The sequence below is a fragment of the Dermacentor variabilis genome, chromosome 7 (genome assembly GCF_050947875.1).
Source record: "Dermacentor variabilis isolate Ectoservices chromosome 7, ASM5094787v1, whole genome shotgun sequence".
In the NCBI taxonomy this organism is placed as follows: Eukaryota; Metazoa; Arthropoda; class Arachnida; order Ixodida; family Ixodidae; genus Dermacentor; species Dermacentor variabilis.
In genome coordinates, this window is record NC_134574.1 from 10,022,309 (window position 1) to 10,041,663 (window position 19,355).

At 42.1% G+C, this 19,355-nt stretch overlaps 1 long non-coding RNA gene across 1 annotated transcript; it reads left to right on the forward strand.

Moving 5' to 3' along the window:
* The first annotated feature begins 1,209 nt into the window (after positions 1-1,209).
* Positions 1,210-5,551, forward strand: LOC142587316 (uncharacterized). Its single transcript, XR_012829460.1, has 2 exons — positions 1,210-1,312; positions 5,387-5,551. It is a non-coding gene; the product is annotated as an uncharacterized LOC142587316 (long non-coding RNA).
* Positions 5,552-19,355: the final 13,804 nt, after the last annotated feature.

Consider the following 19,355-nt stretch of genomic DNA (forward strand, 5'->3'; position numbering starts at 1 on the left):
TGTGCCTGGGCGCACAATCTGCTCACCCAGCTGTCGCTAAGAGAAAATAGGTGTGTCAAAACAAGCCGCCTATAGGCTGCTTCGAAATAAGAGTTGCGTGCGGACGCTGACGCAACACTGGACGAAATTTTTTAGTTTGGATAAGGGGATAAAGGGATGTGATAAGAAGTTAATTGTGGTGTGCGAGGCGCTTCGATCTACAAAAGCTGGCATAATCGTGGGGCATGGAGGGTTTCTCGCACCACGAGTCACATCATCGCTGCGCTCAAGCTTCCTTATTGACATCACTATCTCTCTTCCAGCAGAAACAATAGCAGTGCGCTGGCGCCATACACGACGCATATTAAACGACCAGGAACAACAACAACAACAAAAAAATGTCGCAGAAACTCCTCTGGGAGTTAGACTATGCGTAAGCATTGTGCCACTAGCTCACCTCCGCGCAGCCCGGTGTCATTACCAATGTTATGTAACTTGATTAGGCCATTACGAACGACAGCTCAGTGGCGACACGAACTAGTGCCGACGGCGGCGCAAGGAGCATTGATGACGCAAGCAATTAAAGTACTGCAGGTGGAGGCCCGAGGTGCGCTGATGACCATTCCGATCATTTTATAAGCCGTTATCGCTCTTCAGCGGATTATTCATCCGCGTGACACCATTGGATTGGTGACACCAGGGTGGTTTGGGCGGATTGCCGGATGGGCGGGAGCAACGTGAGCGGCCGGCGCGATGCAGCCGCCTTGGTGACGTAGAGCTCAACCAGACAAACACAGAGCTAAAATTGCAGTAAGCTACTATATTCTGCTTCGGTGCCGGTGCAAATTTTTGGCAGTGGCATAATTGTCCACACGATTACGCTGCTGTGCAGCAGATACACCAGCAGATAAGCAGAATATAGCAATTGGCTCCGTGTTTGTGTGGTTGAGCTTTGCGCCAACAGCTGACGCCAGCAATCTGGCCTGCTGACGTTTACGCCCCCGTTCACCTGGCAAACCACCCGCGCTTGACGGAATACTGGACGCCCTGAAATTCTTTATTATTGAGCCATGAACGTACTCAGGCGGCGGCTTATGTCAATGCCGCGTGGGAAGCAGCTTGAAAGCGATCTGCGATACCCACAAAACAGTGCCAACAGCTCATAGCTTCGCGCGCTGTGTTCATAGCTTCACAGCTCATAGCTTCGCGCTGTGACGAAAGATGCCCGAAATGTCTACGTTCACCCATGACGTCACGTCCGCTATAACCCATGATGTCACATCCGCTCATTTTGATGGCGTCTGTCTTACGGAGCCGGCTGCGCTGCGAAGCGGTTCGTATTCCGTGCCCACTTATATAGAGCGTGAGTAATTCATCTTTCCACGCTATATGCGTGTAATAAAGGGTTGGGGCTGTGAGCTGTTTGATGCGTTACCATTAGGTACCTTGTGCGCATATTTTGCCTCATGGCCGCGTCAAATTGCTGCCGGCATGTGGAATGGGCCGTGGCATCTTATATGGAGCTGCTCATGTGAGTGATTGCCTCCGTCAGGATCGTCAGTGCGTGCACATAACCATTCAGTAGTCTGATTCAGGGGAGGGTACGTGTAAGAACGAGGACGTAAGAAAACACTGGCATGACGAGCTATTCCGTCAGATCGCGTTGCATCGCGCTTTTTTTCTAAGACCATCTCGCTCGAGCGAGAGGATCTTAGAACAGCATTACTACTGCTTTTTTACAGCTTTGCTGCGGCTCATTTAATCATCACCTGCATTCTTTTAATAATACAAATGGCATCGCTGCGCGGAAGAGCGTCTCTTGAAGTTTCCAAACAAGAGCCAATGCCGCCGTGCCTGCTGCATACACGCTTACCTTTCCTAACGCACCTAAGACGCGGCACTAGCTCTGCTACAGCGTGATACAGGGTCACTGTGATAATAAAATTAAAAAGAACAAACGAAATTAATGCAGAAAATGTCAAACGTTTCCAAGCGTGATAAACGGACCTGCCTCGCTAGATGAGTTGAAGAAATCGGCGTCCTGAAGTCAGCTTCGCCGCAGTAGACTAGTGTTACGCGGTGAAGCATGTCAGAACTGAAGAGTGACCGCTTTCACCGACATATATGTGTTCCTTAATGATGTACTTGTGGAGCTGCCGTCTCCTATTACATTACGCGCGCCGAGGCGCCTAAGTGTACAGGCCGGCCTTCAGCGCTATTTTTTTCGGACGTGGCTGTGATTCTTTGAACCGTTGGTTTGTCGACCTCGTAAGCCAGTTAATGTTTACACGGCCATTTTTTTTCTGAACTGTTGATTTCTTCCATAATAGCTACGTAATTTCGTAGTTTCCTGTTCAACTGCTTTGGTCATATGCGAGTCAAGGTGTTTTCGAAAGCGAAACGACGCTTTTGCATCAGCATATAGTGCCGTCGCCCATTTACAACACAGTCAATCAATGTCATCTTGTATGTCACTGGGAAACCGCCGAACGCAGGGAACTCACTCGCATGCGGGGAACTGCGTAACTAGCCACTGGATTAGCGTGCCTCTTGGGAAGCTGCTTTGCATCAAAGGCCAGGTACCCTTGCTATGATTCACCGCAAAACATGTATGTCTAACTGCTTAACATATTTGTATTGCGTTGAAGCTAACCTTATGGAACCGAATTTCGCAACGCTTTTTAGACACCTGCATCTCTACCAGCCACTACCAAACGCTTGTCGGTACATTTCTTGGCAAAGGTCCAGCTAAATCTCCCCTGTTGGAAGTGGAGGGGGGGGGGGGTCTCACGTATATGAAAACTGCCAAGGAAAGCAGTTGCCCTGATGAAGGCACGCTCCCCTGTCGAAACATTTGCACCAGCCTGTTCGACCACCGTTATCACCGCAACATATTTGTGTGTTGCGGTGAAGCATGCCAATATTGGGAAAGATTTACGTGAATCTGGAATGTATGGTTTCTGTCAGTGACGAACCTAATGTTCTACTCTCAACAAAGCAGATTTTCGTGGCAGGATGCATGATGTCTTGAGAACTTTTGTTGGCTAAAGCCATACATGCCAGGTTAGCTCTTGTCACATTAATACGCTTTACCGCAATACACAAGAGGCCGCGCTGCAGGACACGCCCGCCGTAGTTAGCCAAAACCTTACGTGACCGTTCACTGCAAAATACCTCCTGTATTGCGGTGAATCGTAATAAAGCACATTTGTCAGTTTAGAATGTAAAGACCCTTGCCCTTCGCTTTTGTAATATTATGACTCAGTTTAATGAGAACATGTATTCACTGCTAAAAACATCCACATTGAAATAGAGATATGAACACTCCTGGCAGCCTGTGTAATGTTTTATCCCTTTACTTTTCTGTGTACCTGTCACGCTGCCATTATTAAATTTTCCTGTACTTTGTAAGGTGCTGACGTACATAACATTACATCACAAGGAGCCACTGTGTAATTAGTGTTCAAGGACCAGTGTGATGGCTTTTCTCAAGAAAGGTTTGGGTTATGTTGTTGTGAAGTTTTTTTTTAGAGAGGTGGCTTTCTGAGAAGAAATCAGATGTCAGAAAATAGACCTCAATGGCACAGTAATCTTGGCTGCTTTTTGCTAAAACGTGCCCTAGACATAATTGAGTGATTTGCACTTGCAACTGGACAGCAGCCTTAGCTTGGGAGACCAGTGATATGGTATATTTTATCAAACTAGGTGACACATAGCATTACCAGTCCGAATAGAGACCTGTTTAAATGTTTGTCACCTTTAACACCTAGATTTTCGACCATGAATTCAGAAAAATCTGTAACACATACCTAGATTTTAAATGCTGTATAAGTTGGCTTCTTGTTCACTGCAGCTGTGCTCGGCTTCTGTCCAAACGGGAGAGCACTTCTGCACAGCTTATTAGGGAACATTCTTATTTACATACCTTCTTTTTATTTATCTCGCCTACAATCACAATCAAATGTTTATAGCACATGAATGTGCTGTGCATGAATCTTAACTTACAATGCCATGTTCAACAGCACAGTGCATGTAGCTTGTGTTGGTTCATTCAAGCTAAGCATTGCTATAGCCTTTAACTGTAGGTATCATGGTATGAGAGCAGAGAAATGGATATGCAAAGACAGTTGGGCACATTGAGACAACATCTTTGTTGTGTGTGAAAAGGTGACAGATACACAATATGGGGAGAACGCATGCACTTTCATATCTTCTCGCGCTCAAAAAAAGCCGGAGGAATAAGGTTTCTTCACTGTGCCATCACGGAATCAGGGTGTAGACGAGCTGTATGTAAAAATACTGAAAGATATCTATAGCGGCTCCACAGCCACCATAGTCCTCCATAAAGCAAGCAACAAAATCCCAATAAAGAAAGGCGTCAGGCAGGGAGATACGATCTCTCCAATGCTATTCACAGCGTGTTTACAGGAGGTATTCGGAGACCTGGATTGGGAAGAATTGGGGATAAAAGTTAATGGAGAATACCTTAGTAACTTGCGATTCGTTGATGATATTGCCTTGCTTAGTAACTCAGGGGACCAATTGCAATGCATGCTCACTCACCTGGAGAGGCAAAGCAGAAGAGTGGGTCTAAAAATTAATCTGCAGAAAACTAAAGTAATGTTTAACAGTCTCGGAAGAGAACAGCAATTTACAATAGGCAGCGAGACACTGGAAGTCGTAAGGGAATACACCTACTTAGGGCAGGTAGTGACGGCGGATCCGGATCATGAGACGGAAATAATCAGAAGAATAAGACTGGGCTGGGGTGCGTTTGGCAGGCATTCTCAGATCATGAACAGCAGGTTGCCATTATCCCTGAAGAGAAAAGTATATAATAGCTGTGTCTTACCAGTACTCACCTACGGTGCAGAAACCTGGAGGCTTACGAAAAGAGTTCTACTCAAATTGAGGACGACGCAACAAGCTATGGAAAGAAGAATGATAGGTGTAACGTTAAGGGATAAGAAAAGAGCAGATTGGGTGAGGGAACAAACGCGAGTTAATGACATCTTAGTTGAAATCAAGAAAAAGAAATGGGCATGGGCAGGACATGTAATGAGGAGGGAAGATAGCCGATGGTCATTAAGGGTTACGGACTGGATCCCAAGGGAAGGGAAGCGTAGCAGGGGGTGGCAGAAAGTTAGGTGGGTGGATGAGATTAAGAAGTTTGCAAGGACGGCATGGCCACAATTAGTACATGACCGGGGTTGTTGGAGAAGTATGGGAGAGGCCTTTGCCCTGCTGTGGGTGTAACCAGGCTGATGATGACTGTGCCATAGAGACTATATGTTTGCTCTCAAAGGTAATTCTGATTCATTGGATATGTTCCTGTGCTGTGTTTATTTTCTTATGTGTGCTTTAGTTTTTGCACGTTAATGTTTCAAACTCGTTTTTATTTTCACAGACTGAACATCCCACGTCTTGGTTTGACTTCCTGGTACAGGATACTTGCACTTAGCATGGAGTGATGAAGCAGAGCAGTGTACTTTTATTAAATGTGCAGATTTTAGCAGTATAACAGCCATTCATTAAAAAAACGTGGGCTGAAAATAAAGTGTACTTACCCACATTCCTCGTTGTCTATTTATTTATTTATTAATACTGTCAACCCTCATAGAGGGTCATAACAGAGAGGACAATACAATTACATAAATCAAATATAGACAATGTCAATGTACGTAAAGTTGCTTAACACTTGTCAATTCACAGTGAATAAGATGTTCACTTGAATGCTGTTCAGCACACTTCTGACATTCATCAAAATACGGACAATGAATATCAAGTCGCACATATCACTTGGCACTTTAAAACTAAATCGAAAACTTTCATAAATATGCCTCAGCAGCATTTTCAAAGTCGGCGACATCATTTAGGCTAACAATAGCGTTTGGCAATTGGTTCCACATTTCTATCGCATCCGGGAAAAATGAGTATCGATATGTATCACTGTTGGTATGGTCCGGCTTTATGATGTAGGCGTGGTTAGTTCGCGGGTATCTTTTGCCTGGAGCATGTAGATATTTGAGCTTATCAATCTAAAGTTGATCCTGCATTATTTGATAAAGCACCTTCAGCCTATATTTTTTCCTACGTACCTCAAGAAGATAGAAGTTGCAAAGCTGTAACATAAGCGTGACCGATTCCTTCCTTCGATATGTTGAACAAATAAAATGTGCCGCCAGACTCTATCCTTTCCAACTTCCTCTTAAGCATCACTTGATGGGGACTCCAAACAACGGCTGAATATTCTAGTATCATCCTAATGAAGGCGGTGTATGCAATAAGTTTTACATTACGTGATGCATGTTCCAGTTTTTTTCTCAGAAAATATAACTTTTGATAGGCAGTCATGCAGACGTTATCTATATGTTGGTTCCATGTCAATTTTGCTCGTATTCCTGTATTCTCATCAGCAAAACCACTTATATGGGGAACTGATCATGATAAGTGCTCATGAGCATTTTAAAGAACAGCCTTGAACCCTACTCATGCACTGGTAAAATGTATAGATGCAGTGAATTTGAAACAGAAGGCAAAATAGCAAACATGATGCAGTATTTGTCAGACAATTATGTAAGCAATTTTTGCATAAAACAATTTACTTAGAGCATACTAGCACTACAAAGCACCCATCTTTCTTGTTAGGCATACATTACCACAAGCTCTTTAAATGTGGTCACAAGAGCTGGCTTTAATGAGGGACTATAGAGGTTAAAGGCAGCCATGAAAATGTATTAAGAAATAATGCAATGCATAGCATTTACTCACTTCAGAGAGCTTCCAAAGTTGCCATAAGGCCTTGATAGCTGTGGATGAGGGAACAGTTGTTGTCCAATTGGAGTATGAGAAATGAACATTAAGATCGAAACAAGTAACCACTCGTAATGCAATTAAAAATCTTGCTATACCTTTAAAAAGACAGTGAAATGAAATTAGTGTGACAATTTCCGTTTCCTTTTACTTCATTTAGGTTCAACATACTTATTTTAGTAACACAAGAAAAGCAGAGGCGTGAAGCACATAAGAAAGATGCTAGTCTGTGTTTATATTCTGCCTTCTCTAAATTCAAAGTTCAGTAAAGTTAACTTAGAAAGCTACAGTGAAGCCATTGCGTCTGCCTGTATGGTGCATAACAGCAGCAATCGCCAGCCTAACTGCTTGGGTTTACAGTGCCTTATTTGTATTGTATACCTTTTAAGTGCTGATATTGGAAGATTGATTAAGGTGGCCAACACGCTGAACCAGTAGTTTACTGAGTAAAATACATGGAGAAGGGTGGAAAGATAGGACAGAGCACAGGGGATGTATTCCGTGTCCACCTAGTAGAAATGTCCATTTCATCCACTGCTGAAGTTCTGATTGGCTGGGCTGGGGTATGCATGAGAAGGAGACATGCTCCCCCAGCTAATTCAGCAGAAGAGGATATGGAAATGTCCACAAGATGAATACTTACAAAGCTATTTAATAAAGTACATCTGTAACCAACATGCCTGCTATGCCATCCTTGCTTTCAATGTCTGTCTTAGTAAAAGTGTGAAAGAACCAGGTTTGTGCATGAAAAGTCTTCCTGAGGGTGTGTGCCTTGAAGCCCGTAGTGGTAATCACAGGAAACGAGGGTGGATCCAGAGTAGCACCAAAGGGCAAGCCTTCATCGAAACAAATATGGAGGGAAGTGACTGCATGCTCAAACTTGTCAGCTCACAAGTTTGCCAAGACCAAGTGATGTCAGAAGCTGATGAAGCCTACATGGTTAATGTATAACCGCTTAGGCCAAAATTATTTAGATACTTTTTATGAGGGCTACGTATTTACTGGAAATCTCAAGATAATTATGTTAGTGCAGAATACCTTCCACTAGGTGTGACGTCCTTGAAAGAATGAAAATGTTTGAGTTGTACTTGTGTGGTGCATGAAGTTACTTTTAAAAAAAAAACTCAGCAATGGAAACAAAATGCAAAGAGTAGTATTCGTAATAAATTGCCACCTCTTTAGGGCTAGATGAATTCAAATAATAATAGTAATAAGCAAATGAAGATCAGGCATACAAGATAGATGCTTCGGCTCCCACTTGAAAGCCTTGTTCGCAAAGATTGTGAACAAAGCTCCAGTTGAACCAGTTCTTATTTTTCATTTTTATGGTTAGCATCTAATTTTAAACTACTTACCGTGCCTCTTTTGACCAAACCAGACAGGCTGCCGTCAAACTCTTCACTACTTCAATGCAAATAATTGGAGGTTGGCAAATACATTTTTCTAATAGGAATAGTAGGTAACGAATAGTCAAACACTGATACATACAGTTACAGCAGGCATATTTATCTTGGAATTAAGCACCATGCTTATATTGTCTAGTAAAAAAAGGACAGCTATCAAGGAAGATTAGGATTATTTTTAAGCAAAAGCAATTATACCTCTTATATTTGAAGCAGATGTAGTGCTTCTCAAGAATCACGTCCAAACTGCACACACTAAAACATTAAGCTGGAATATTCAAAAAGACAAGTACATGTTTTGCTCGCCAAGTGACCTTTAGTGTGCTCAATTATGCAAAGTGTGCTATTATATGATTAATGTAATTTGCTAATGTAAAGAAAGAACAAGCCAAGATCTCTTGCTTCATATATATGCGCTGAATCAAGAAAGTAATTAAGGAAGAAGAACACCAGAAATAAACACAAATATTTGTGTGCTTTCTGGCATAAAATAATTCTCATGTAAGCCACATAACATGCTTTCCAAAGCATCCCCTACCTTAACTTACAGCTGCATCACATGAAGGCACTTTCTAAGAACACACATGTTCCATGATCATTCACTGTGTTAGTGACTCCCACTGAAGTAGACTGAGAACATATCTGGGCATTACATTCAATAGATGATGTAAAGTGAAAAGACTGCTGCTTGTAGGTATGAATGAACCAAGTGAATAAGAAATATAAGTTCTCAAACTTCTAGTATTAAGTGTGGCAGCACTCAAGAAGAACATATTGCAACTAAAAATTGCAACACATGATGAAATAACTGAAACAGCTAGGGAGAGTTTAATAGACCAATAAACAGGAAACTGCAAATTCCCAACATTTCTGACTACTTTTCTTCACATGTACTCACCTCATAAGTATGACTTCCCTTAATGCTCGAACCTCTGCCTTCATTTCATAATTCCCCATTCTCGCTGCTTCACTCATGCTGATTGACATCTAGCACAAAGGTTGGCAAAAGTAGCTGAGCATGTGCATGTGTTGTGAGGCAAGCTGCCCACATCTGGTAGCCGCATGCCAATTTCTCAGAGTAGATGAAAGGGAAGCCTTGAGGGTAAACCATAGAGAAGACGTATACCTTGGTTCAATATAACTGAAAACGCCAACATGGAAAATTTGGACAGCCCACAGAATCAGCGTAATTGACATAGTTTGGAAAGACTGAAAAGATGCATTATGATATTTACATTACACAGGTTCCAGTCAAGTTGAAGATTTTCACTGTCTAATAAACTTATAAGACAATACATGACCAGCAATACTGTATGGAACCTAAACAATTTTAATAAAGTCACCTAGAAGTCAGGATGGAGAAGTGACTGAATTGAGGATGCTAAAATGGATGAGGTGGAGGCAGATTGTGAAGACAGGTCTTAAAAAATTAACATTCAACACACACTTAAGTTGGCAAAGATTGGACTCAATGTTCAAGAAGAAATTGACTAAGATAATTGATTGGTATACATACATGAGAGAGCAGCAACAATACAGCAAAGATAACTGTCATGCAAGAGGAAAGGATGTCAGTCTAAAAATTAACATTTGATCAGAAGAATGGTTATGTACGGGCTCAGGCTCACGTACAATTCTGTATGGTACGCATGATGTCAGAGCTGCATCGCATAAGGAACTGTGTCCTTACATGCCTCGATTATGAAATGATGTGGGCCAAGAGTGGAACAAGGATAGCATCAAGAGGGGGCCTCCTCCAAAAGGAGAACAGTAGGGAAACGGGGCGAGAGAGATTTTCTACGCAACAGATACAGAGTCATATGAGTCATAGTCATAGAAACCATGACCCAAGGAGCAGCACAACAAGGTATATAAATTCAAATCTCTATACAGTTAAGCCTCAGTATAACGAAATTCTCGATATAGCGAAGTATTTAACTTTTCATAACCTCTTCTCCATAGGACACCATGCATTTAGAGCCTCAATATAAAGAAGTGTGTTTGTGTGCAATTTCAATATAACGAAATTTCGCTTCTGCCGCAGAGGAGTGCCAAGACAATTAATCAATGGTAACTTCCGCGGACGCAGATAGTCAAATGATTGAATTACAAGCGGCTGCTTGCAAACGCACCTCTCAAACTGCGTGCAGCGCGACAAGAACAACAGCTTGGAGCCGCATCATGTTCCGTATGAATTAAGTCCAAGTGCGATCAGATCCTATCGCGCCCCGCGCACTTGTGCTTTAGGTGCGAGTGAAAGAGTGCGAGGGTGAGACAAGAAAGATGGTGGCTTCGTAAGTGCGGCCTTCCCACGCGAGCAATGGCAAAGTGGGGAAGGAAAGCGAGCTCGCGGTAACGCGATCAAGCGCGCGCGTGGGGGCGGAGTGGGGGGGGGGGGTAAGTTGGCGCGCTTGTCGGCCATGACTGCGAGTGGCTGTAAGCGTGGCTGAGCGCATATGCATCCGCGCACCCTGCTCTAGAGGTAATCTGCTGCGTGTGGAAAGAGCGGTCATGCCAAGACGGCGTGGTATCATGTAAGCTGTTTTCCCGCACGTTTAGTATTGAAGGTTGCGCAATCTCGAGTTTTGATGACCCGTTGGAACGAGAAGCAGACGAAGCATTCGCTCCCAGCTGCCGGCGCTTTTCATGATAGCGTCGTCGCAGTGCGACCGGGCGACGCTTTGGGGGCGGAGTGCACGCGAAAGCATATGGCGTCACTTAATTCGTACGTACCGCTGATGTGACGTCAACGTGGCATGAAACCGTATATCATTCATCGCTGACTCCTATATTCGTCAAAATAAAATGTTTTCTCATTCAAACTTGCTTTTTTTATTGTCAAATAATTCGGAAAATTGCATGGCCCCTTCCCGTGCAACAAAAATCGATCGGCGACTGTACTCATTTACATAACAGATCGAATTTCAACACAAGGAAATTTCTATATAACGAAGCGAATTGCCGATTTTACCTACTTTGTTATATCAAAGTTTAAGTGTATAACGAAATTTCCTGTTCTCTACACGGGGGCGGCAATGTGGGCTTGTTCGTTGATCATCATGGAAGGGCATGTAGTGTAGCGCAGCAAAAACAAGAACACAAGAAGAAATGAAGCACAGACACAAGCGCCTAATTATGTCTGTGTTTTGCTTTTTCTTGTGTCCTTGTTTTCGTTGCATTACACTACATGACATTCAATACTTTCACTGTCACATTCATGAGCACTGAAAACCTAGAATCAACTAATATCTTGCCTGATTTGCCATAATTAAAAAGAAAAATGTGGGTATAGTAGGTCTAATTGAGTTCTGATGATTTTAGTATCACTGACATATAGCTTTTAAGAATGTTTAATCGTTTCTTCTGTTAAGGCAGAGTACATGCTCAACTGCTACAATAAGTGTGAACGTAGGCAAAAACGACATTTTTGGCTCTTGCATCAGTTTTATGGCATGTTGCGTGATATAATCAAGTGGTTTCAATTTGACGAAGTTCTCGATTTAACTAAATAAAACCTCACATCCCAATAAAATTTATTAACTAGACTTACTGTACTTTATAACCAAAGTACGGTATAACTATAAGCAGCTACAGCCGCCATGAGTGGCGAGCAGAATTGAAATGAAATTGCTTTAGTCGAAACACGCCGAGTGCTGCTGCTAAAGTACGCGCCACATGCATTGGGTGACTGCGGGAACCGTGGTACCACACGCAGTTATTCAAAGCAGCACATAAAAGTGCCGCGGACTCAAATTGGTTAGTAAAGGTATTCGGAACCAGTCTTTCGATTACTCAATTGATATATCAGCCACACACTCGCATAGCAAGGCCACGTGGCAAACGCGGCCATGCGGACGCTTCACTATGCACCGATCGGCTGGTTGCAATATTGGGGCACTCTATGGGTGCATGTTTAAAGCACAGCGTTTTTCGCCTATCGCGTGATCGTTGCGGGTGCTCCATGGCTGAGTGTATTGCATGGTACAGAATTGGCCCCAGTACCAAAAGTACACAGGTAGGGTGGTCCGTGTAGATGAAGCGTGAACGCGAGCTCAACATAACCACGTTGTCAGTATTCTGTAGCGATTATTTATGCGAAAGCGTCAAATGGCCCATTGAGCAAAAAAGCCGGCGTCTGTCGTCTCAGCGAAACAGCACCCATTGGCTGCGACCACGTCACGAGTGCACCTCGACAAAACAGAGCGGGTGAAAGGGTACACCTGCTGTCGCTATAGTACACCAGGTGTTGCGTGAGGGGAGAGGGCGTCGCCGCGACGCCACGTCATCCTTGCTCTCGCAAGCCGCCGCCTGGTCCGTATCTCCCCCCTCCACTGGGCTTAACTGCTGCACGTGCCTGCCAGCCTTGGTGGCCACTGCTGTTTCCTGGTCTCTGGTCATGCAGCACATCGGTGGCATGCGGTGTTGGCACCACAAGCTGCTGCTGCTTGCTAGCTCGGGCCCAATGTAGCCCTAGGGTGCATCACTTGCAGCGTAAAACTCGAAGGACTGCTCAGCAGCGTTCAATTGGGCATTAATGCTTTCGCAATCACAACTCAGATAAGACATGCTTAGCTGTCCTCATATGTTGTTCTTTAGTTGCCAAGTGGACGCATCATTGTTCACCATTCACAGTCTTCAATCTGTCGTCATCATTGGCATTGTCATTTCAAATTAGTTGTAATATCACGCCGTCGGGTGCTGCCGCCTTCACGCTGTGTAGTAAATATGCAGTCGTTGCCAGGCATGCACTCATCATCCCAAAGTCGTTATGCCTCAATCGTGATGACTCTAGAATTGTCATCCCATCGTCGATCATGCCATTGTTGTCGGCATTCGACAGATGCATTACACAGATTAGCATTACCTTTTCAGCTTCTAGAACAGAATGCACGTGGTGATCTACCGCAGTAATATTATGAGAGACACTTGGGCAGAACAATTGCTGGCCTCAATTGCCAAGCCTCCCTGTAACATCATTTATTTCAATCTCCATAATAATCCTAAATTGTGTCACAAAACTTCTACAACAAATGTCAACATGGTTTCCATAAGACCTTGTCCCTCATGAAAAACACAACTATATTGTCATGTTCACTAACTTGATCTCCTCCATTGAACTTAGTTCTTGCGTTGAATGGATGCTTTTAGCGTTTTAAATTCTGCTACTTTGTGCCACTGCCTCCTTCTGCTGAATAAGCTAACTTAATATTGATCCACATGCAATTACTAAAATTCACTGAATGCTTTCTTCATGACTAAACACAATTTTTATGTTAACAACTCCAATTCACAAATCTGTCTTTTGTCACTTCTGGCATGCAACAATGCTGAGTGTTTAGGCCCTTGATTTTTCTCATTTTAGATCTCGCAAAGAACTTAACGTAGAAAACTAAACTTTCTGTTGATGACTGTGTGTTTTGTTGTGAAACAACCAAACTCTGGCAGGTCTGTTTCTGTTCAAACAGACTAAACAAATGGCCCACTGAGTAAAAAAGGCAGCGTCTGTCATCTCAGCGAAATGGAACCTCAAATCCAATTGGTTGTGACCACATTGCGAGCGTGCCTCTACAGAGCAGAGCGAGTGAAAGGGTACATCTGCTGTCGCTCTAGCGCGCCAGGTGTTGCGTGAGGGGAGAGGGCGCCGCCGCCATGCCACGTCATCTTTGCTCTCGCAAGCGGGTGCAAAGTCCATATCTCCCCCCTCCACTGGGCTTAGCTGCTGCACGTGCCCAGTGGGGCAATGTCTCCACTAATGTCTCTCCGGAGTGCCATAACTAGTTAAAAACCTAACATCGGTACTCTAGCAAAAAAAAAAAAACTGATAGAAATTTCTATAGTCTCTTAGGAATATGTATAGGTAGTACGGGTCCTTCTAAGAGTGATATATATTCCTACCTGACCCACAGAACTCTTTACCAGACTGGCAGGCAGCAGATAGAGCTCACTGTGCTGCCTACAAGCCCAAATAGCATGATGTACGTATCAGTCTTTTAAACCCAGATAGAGATCATCATATGACATACAGAAATCTGATTGAGGCACTGATAAAGCATGTTAGAAATAGCACACACGCCGGTGCCCACACGCCTGAAGAGACGTTTTTAAAATGAACTGAATATACAACCCTGAATGCATTGCCTGCCACGTTAACAGATTAACAAACACAGTTGGGATATTGGAGTATCAAATAAAAATGAAGTGCATAAACAGTGCAATTATCAAAACTTTTTACAGCTTGTATGCAGATATATTATCCTAAACATGTTTCAACATAAATTAAAGCACACGTTTTCAAAGCACAGCAGCATTACCTAGCCTTTGAAATTACATTGGGGAAGTTGCATGAGAAAAGTATCAGTCCATCTTTGTAGCAGGTGTGCTCCAGTTCTTTTAATACAAAATTACATTTACAAATTTTGCGAGACGGATGTGCAACATTTAACGCATATCCAAAACAGGATTACTGTCATCATCATCATCATCATCATCATCATCATCATCATCATCATATTTATGTCCACTGCAGGACGAAAGCCTCTCCCTGCAATCTCTAATTACCCCTGTCCTGCACCAACCGATTCCAACTAGCACCCACAAATTTCCTAATTTTGGCGTACCACCTAGTCTTCTGCCATCCTCTACTGCACTTCCCTTCCCTTGGTACCCATTCTGTCACCCTAATGGTCCAACGGTTATCTAATCTGCGCATTACATGACCTGCCCAGCGCCATTTTTTTCTCTTAATGTCTATTAGAATATCATCTATACCCGTCTGCTCTCTTGTCCAAACTGCTCTCTTTCTGTGTCTTAAAGTTATACTTAGCATTCTTCGTTCCATCCCTCTTTGCATGGCCCTTAACTTGTTCTCAAGCTTCTTTGTCAGTCTCCAAATCTCTGCGCCATATGTCAGCACCCATAAAATGCACTGATTGTATACTTTCCTTTTCAATAATAATGGTAAGCTCCCAGTCAGGAGCTCACAATGTCTGCCGTATGTGATCCAGCCCATTTTTATTCTTCTGTGAATTTCCTTCTCATGGTCAGGGTTTCCTGTGATTAGTTGACCTGGGTAGACGTACACCTTCACAGACTCTAGAGGCTGACTAGTGATCTTGAACTCTTGTTCCTTTGCCCGGTTATTTATCATTATCTTTGTCTTTTGCATATTAATCTTCAGCTCCACTCTTACACTCTCCCTGTTAAGGTCCTCAATCATTTTTTGTAACTCGTCCGCAGTGTTCCTGAATAGAACAATGTCATCGGCAAACCGAATGTTGCTGAGGTGTTCGCCGTCGATCCCTACTCCCAAACCTTCCCAGTTTAATAGCTTGAATACTTCTTCCAAGCACGCAGTGCATAGCACTGCAGAGATTGTGTCTACTTGTCTGACTCTTTTCTTCATAGGTATCTTCCTACTGTTCTAATAAAGTTTATTTACAAAAGCAAAACAAAGCACTTCCAAGACTGTGGATACTAACTGTAGCTCTAACATGTCCGGCTGAGTTTGTGAATGCCATAAATTAGACACTACCAACGTGATTTCATTAAAGCTACTTTCTGGGCTAGTTTGTGCTTACTTGATTTGAAAATTATAACAACGCTAATGCATCCATCCACAAAGGAACAAGGACAAGACACAAGCAACATGACTACAAACATGACTAGGGTTTATTTATACTCCACTATCTAAAGAATAAGCAAGCAACTTTAGCCACATTCAAACAAACACATAAGAGGAAGAACACAGACTGAAGTACCAACTTCACCATGCCCATTTTTGCTCACAGATGCTGTATAGAACACCAGGTCTAATTGGAATATGCTTTTATAATATTACAACTTCATATGAAGCTATTTTCTCTAGACTATGTATTTTTGCACTCATCCCGAAAGTGTTGTGATATGTGACAGAACACAAGTGAGCTTGTGCAAAAAGAACAAACTGGCATGGCACACTGACAGGAAGCAAGGAAACAGGACAAGCATCGCTATTGGTACAAGATCTACAGCAATATATCAGAACATGACAATACAGCAATATTATTTAAGCAAAAGTGAGTACAGATCTGAGAACTTATTCAAGTAAGAACATGGATTTACCATTTTTAAAACCACATAATCATGAACAAAAACAGCTAAACATCAGTGCACATATTGCAAAGTCAGAAGACACAATTCTTCACTGGGTGCTAGTTCAACCACCGCACGTCGAAATGTGTAAAAGTAGTTTAACCTGTGTAGCCTTCTGCATGCAAAAGCAAAGAAGACTATCAGAACAGGCTTCATATATAGTGTTTGGAGTCTTTGATTCAAACCGTTATACACTGTTAAAATAAAATTTCAGAGTTTGCTTGTTTCATTCAGAAAAAAGATAGTGTCTTAGTCATGCTGCCACAGTTAACGGATAAACTTGCACCAGCTACATTGAGTCAAAGGAGTAAATAAAGTGAGGCAGACAGATGCATGGTGTGAAAATGATGCTGTTGTATCAAGTAGCATAACTGCTCACTTAACATTCAGCTGCTTTCCATGCCTCTGCATACAGACTGAGAAGCTTTACCTCTTTACAATCTGCTAGTGAACCACTGTTTGTTCACTGTGATCACCCACTCAAGGCAGTCACATGGTTAAGTAGGGCCCTTCGCTACATGTAAGGACACCGACCTGAAACTGTGCATAAGTCCTGTAAAATATTGTCATTTTTTGGCTACTGCAGCTGTTCATCAGCAGCTGCATCACTACTGCCAACATGCAGACCATGCAATTCCCCAAGCACTTAATCAACAAGAGTACAATAATGAAGAGTGGCAAATTGGGCTAGCTGGTTCATTAGGAAAACAAGAAGCTAACGCAAGAAAAAATAAACACTCTAGAATTTTGATCGCTCTGGCTTGGTTAATATATTCAAACATGAAAAAGCTGATTATTGCAGAATGCCATAAAGTGTGGTGCACTGTTACCAACAGTTTTTTTTAAAGCTATAACCTGTTATTACCAGACATTCATGTACCATGGCTGAAGACATACTGTTCATCGTTGCCATGTTTTGAGCATGGGAATTAGTCTCTTTCATAAAGGTTTCGTATTGTCCATTCAAAAATATTGTTGTCTATTTCTATAAACACATAAAGGCGCATAACTTCGCTGGGTGTTACGTAAACTAGTGGCTCCTCTCTTCTGACGCAGACTGAAAGGTGCTTTGCATAGAGAATTTCAACAGGAAATAGTTTCTTGCATTTCAGAATTATGCAAGAATTTGCTCCAGTAAGAATTCTACAAATGAGAGAAAACGCACCTGAGAGGCTGACAAATGCACTGTTTTTAGTCTTTATAGTTCAAGTGTACTGGAGAGAGTGGAATGTTTGTTGGTTGATGACCATTCGCTAATATTCAGTGACACTTGTTGAGTCACAGCCACGGTTGTGGACTACAGCCTGTTTTTCACTTTCATCCAAGTTCAGGCACAGCTTTCCAGTGCCTAACAAAACTGTCTGCTGACCAGCTCTCCTCTCCTGTACACCAAAAAAACTCACTGCTTCTGGTGAAAGATTTAAACTAGCTTTAGCTGCCTGTAACTTTCGAGCAAGTACATAACATTCCAATATTTGTAAAGGAACATCATTAGCTCCGCTGACCAATTTCACAAGAAGTTAATTTCCGCCTTCAAATACAAATGAAGAATGCGACCAATGAGGTCCTAGTTTAGCCGCACTTTTAGGAAGATGCAGGATTTGGTGTACATTGTATGTCATTGCACCCAATCCAAACAAAGACTGTGCTCTCACAACAAACTCCGAGAGAAGATCAGATGATCTCATTATGGTCATCTGAAGTGACGGTGTCTAGTAGAAGTATATAGACACCCTCCGTAAGCAAACTGGAATGTCTGACATACTTATCTAGCAAAAAGCCATGAAGGCATGGTAATGAATAATGAAGAACCCACCACTTCCATTCACTAGCTTTCCAGATTGTGAAGTCTGATAATCTTTGTGGTGTAAGTGTGAACCAATTCGGTGGCTTGATTGCCAATAACCTCCTGTTTAAAGAGGCTAAACTTTGTTGTGAACCAATCTAAACATCTTTTCTCTTTTAAATGGGATCACATTTTTATTCTTTTTAAGCTGTTGTATGGTGTATATTTGTTCCAACAATCTTTCCTTTCTGAATCCTGGGCTTCATATTTGATTTATATGTATTGTCTTTTCTCATAATATAAATGCAAAATTTCTGACTCATTTTTTGGGCAAAAGAGGAAGCTTGCTTCTCCTTGAAGCACATTACACCTATACAACACACATAGATACTGATAGACTATAGATCTGGCAAACTAATATGAATACACTATTACACTAATAAAAAGAATACACTAGTAGACTTGTACAAGCAGAATAGCACATATACGTCCAGAATAGAACTAAAAGTAATTTTATCAGTGCATCAGTTGCATCGTTTCATAATGCAATAGAAAAAAACTGATATAATTTCTATTAGGTTGCCCTATCAGATTTTTTGCTAGTGATCTTTCAGTGTAAATGCATATCAACTTTTTGACTAATGCTAATAGCTGAACACATGGCTTTTTTTGCTGCAAGTTTTCTTGGACTCCTGCTTCCCTTAAACTTATTTTGTATAATATGCTTGCAAGATCAAAACTGGAGTATGCTTCCTTAATCTGGGATACGCCGACAAAAAACACAACTCTGATATTTAGTTGAAGCCATACAAAACCAACCTGTACATTTTATTGTAGCTGCTTATTCCCATACCGCAAGCATATCAACAATTAAAACTTGCCTTAATTGGCCAGGCTTGTCAACAAAAAAACTTGCCCATTTATTTCACAAATTCTCAATTGAAACATACGTTATTACCTCCTTGTATCTCATTCAGAATGAACTACAACCTCGAGGTACAGGTGCCAACTTCCCAAACCAATCTTTACTATTCCTGTAAAAGGCAGCCTCAGAACACACACACGCACACACATATATATCAATGAGCTACAAGGAGGTAATAAAAACATGTTTCAATTGAGAATTTGTGAAATAAACAGGTAAGTTTTCTTGTTGCCTAGCCAATCAAGGCAACCTTTAATTGTTGATATGCTTGCGGTGTGGGAATAAGCAGCTACAATAAAATGTACAGGTTGGTTTTGTA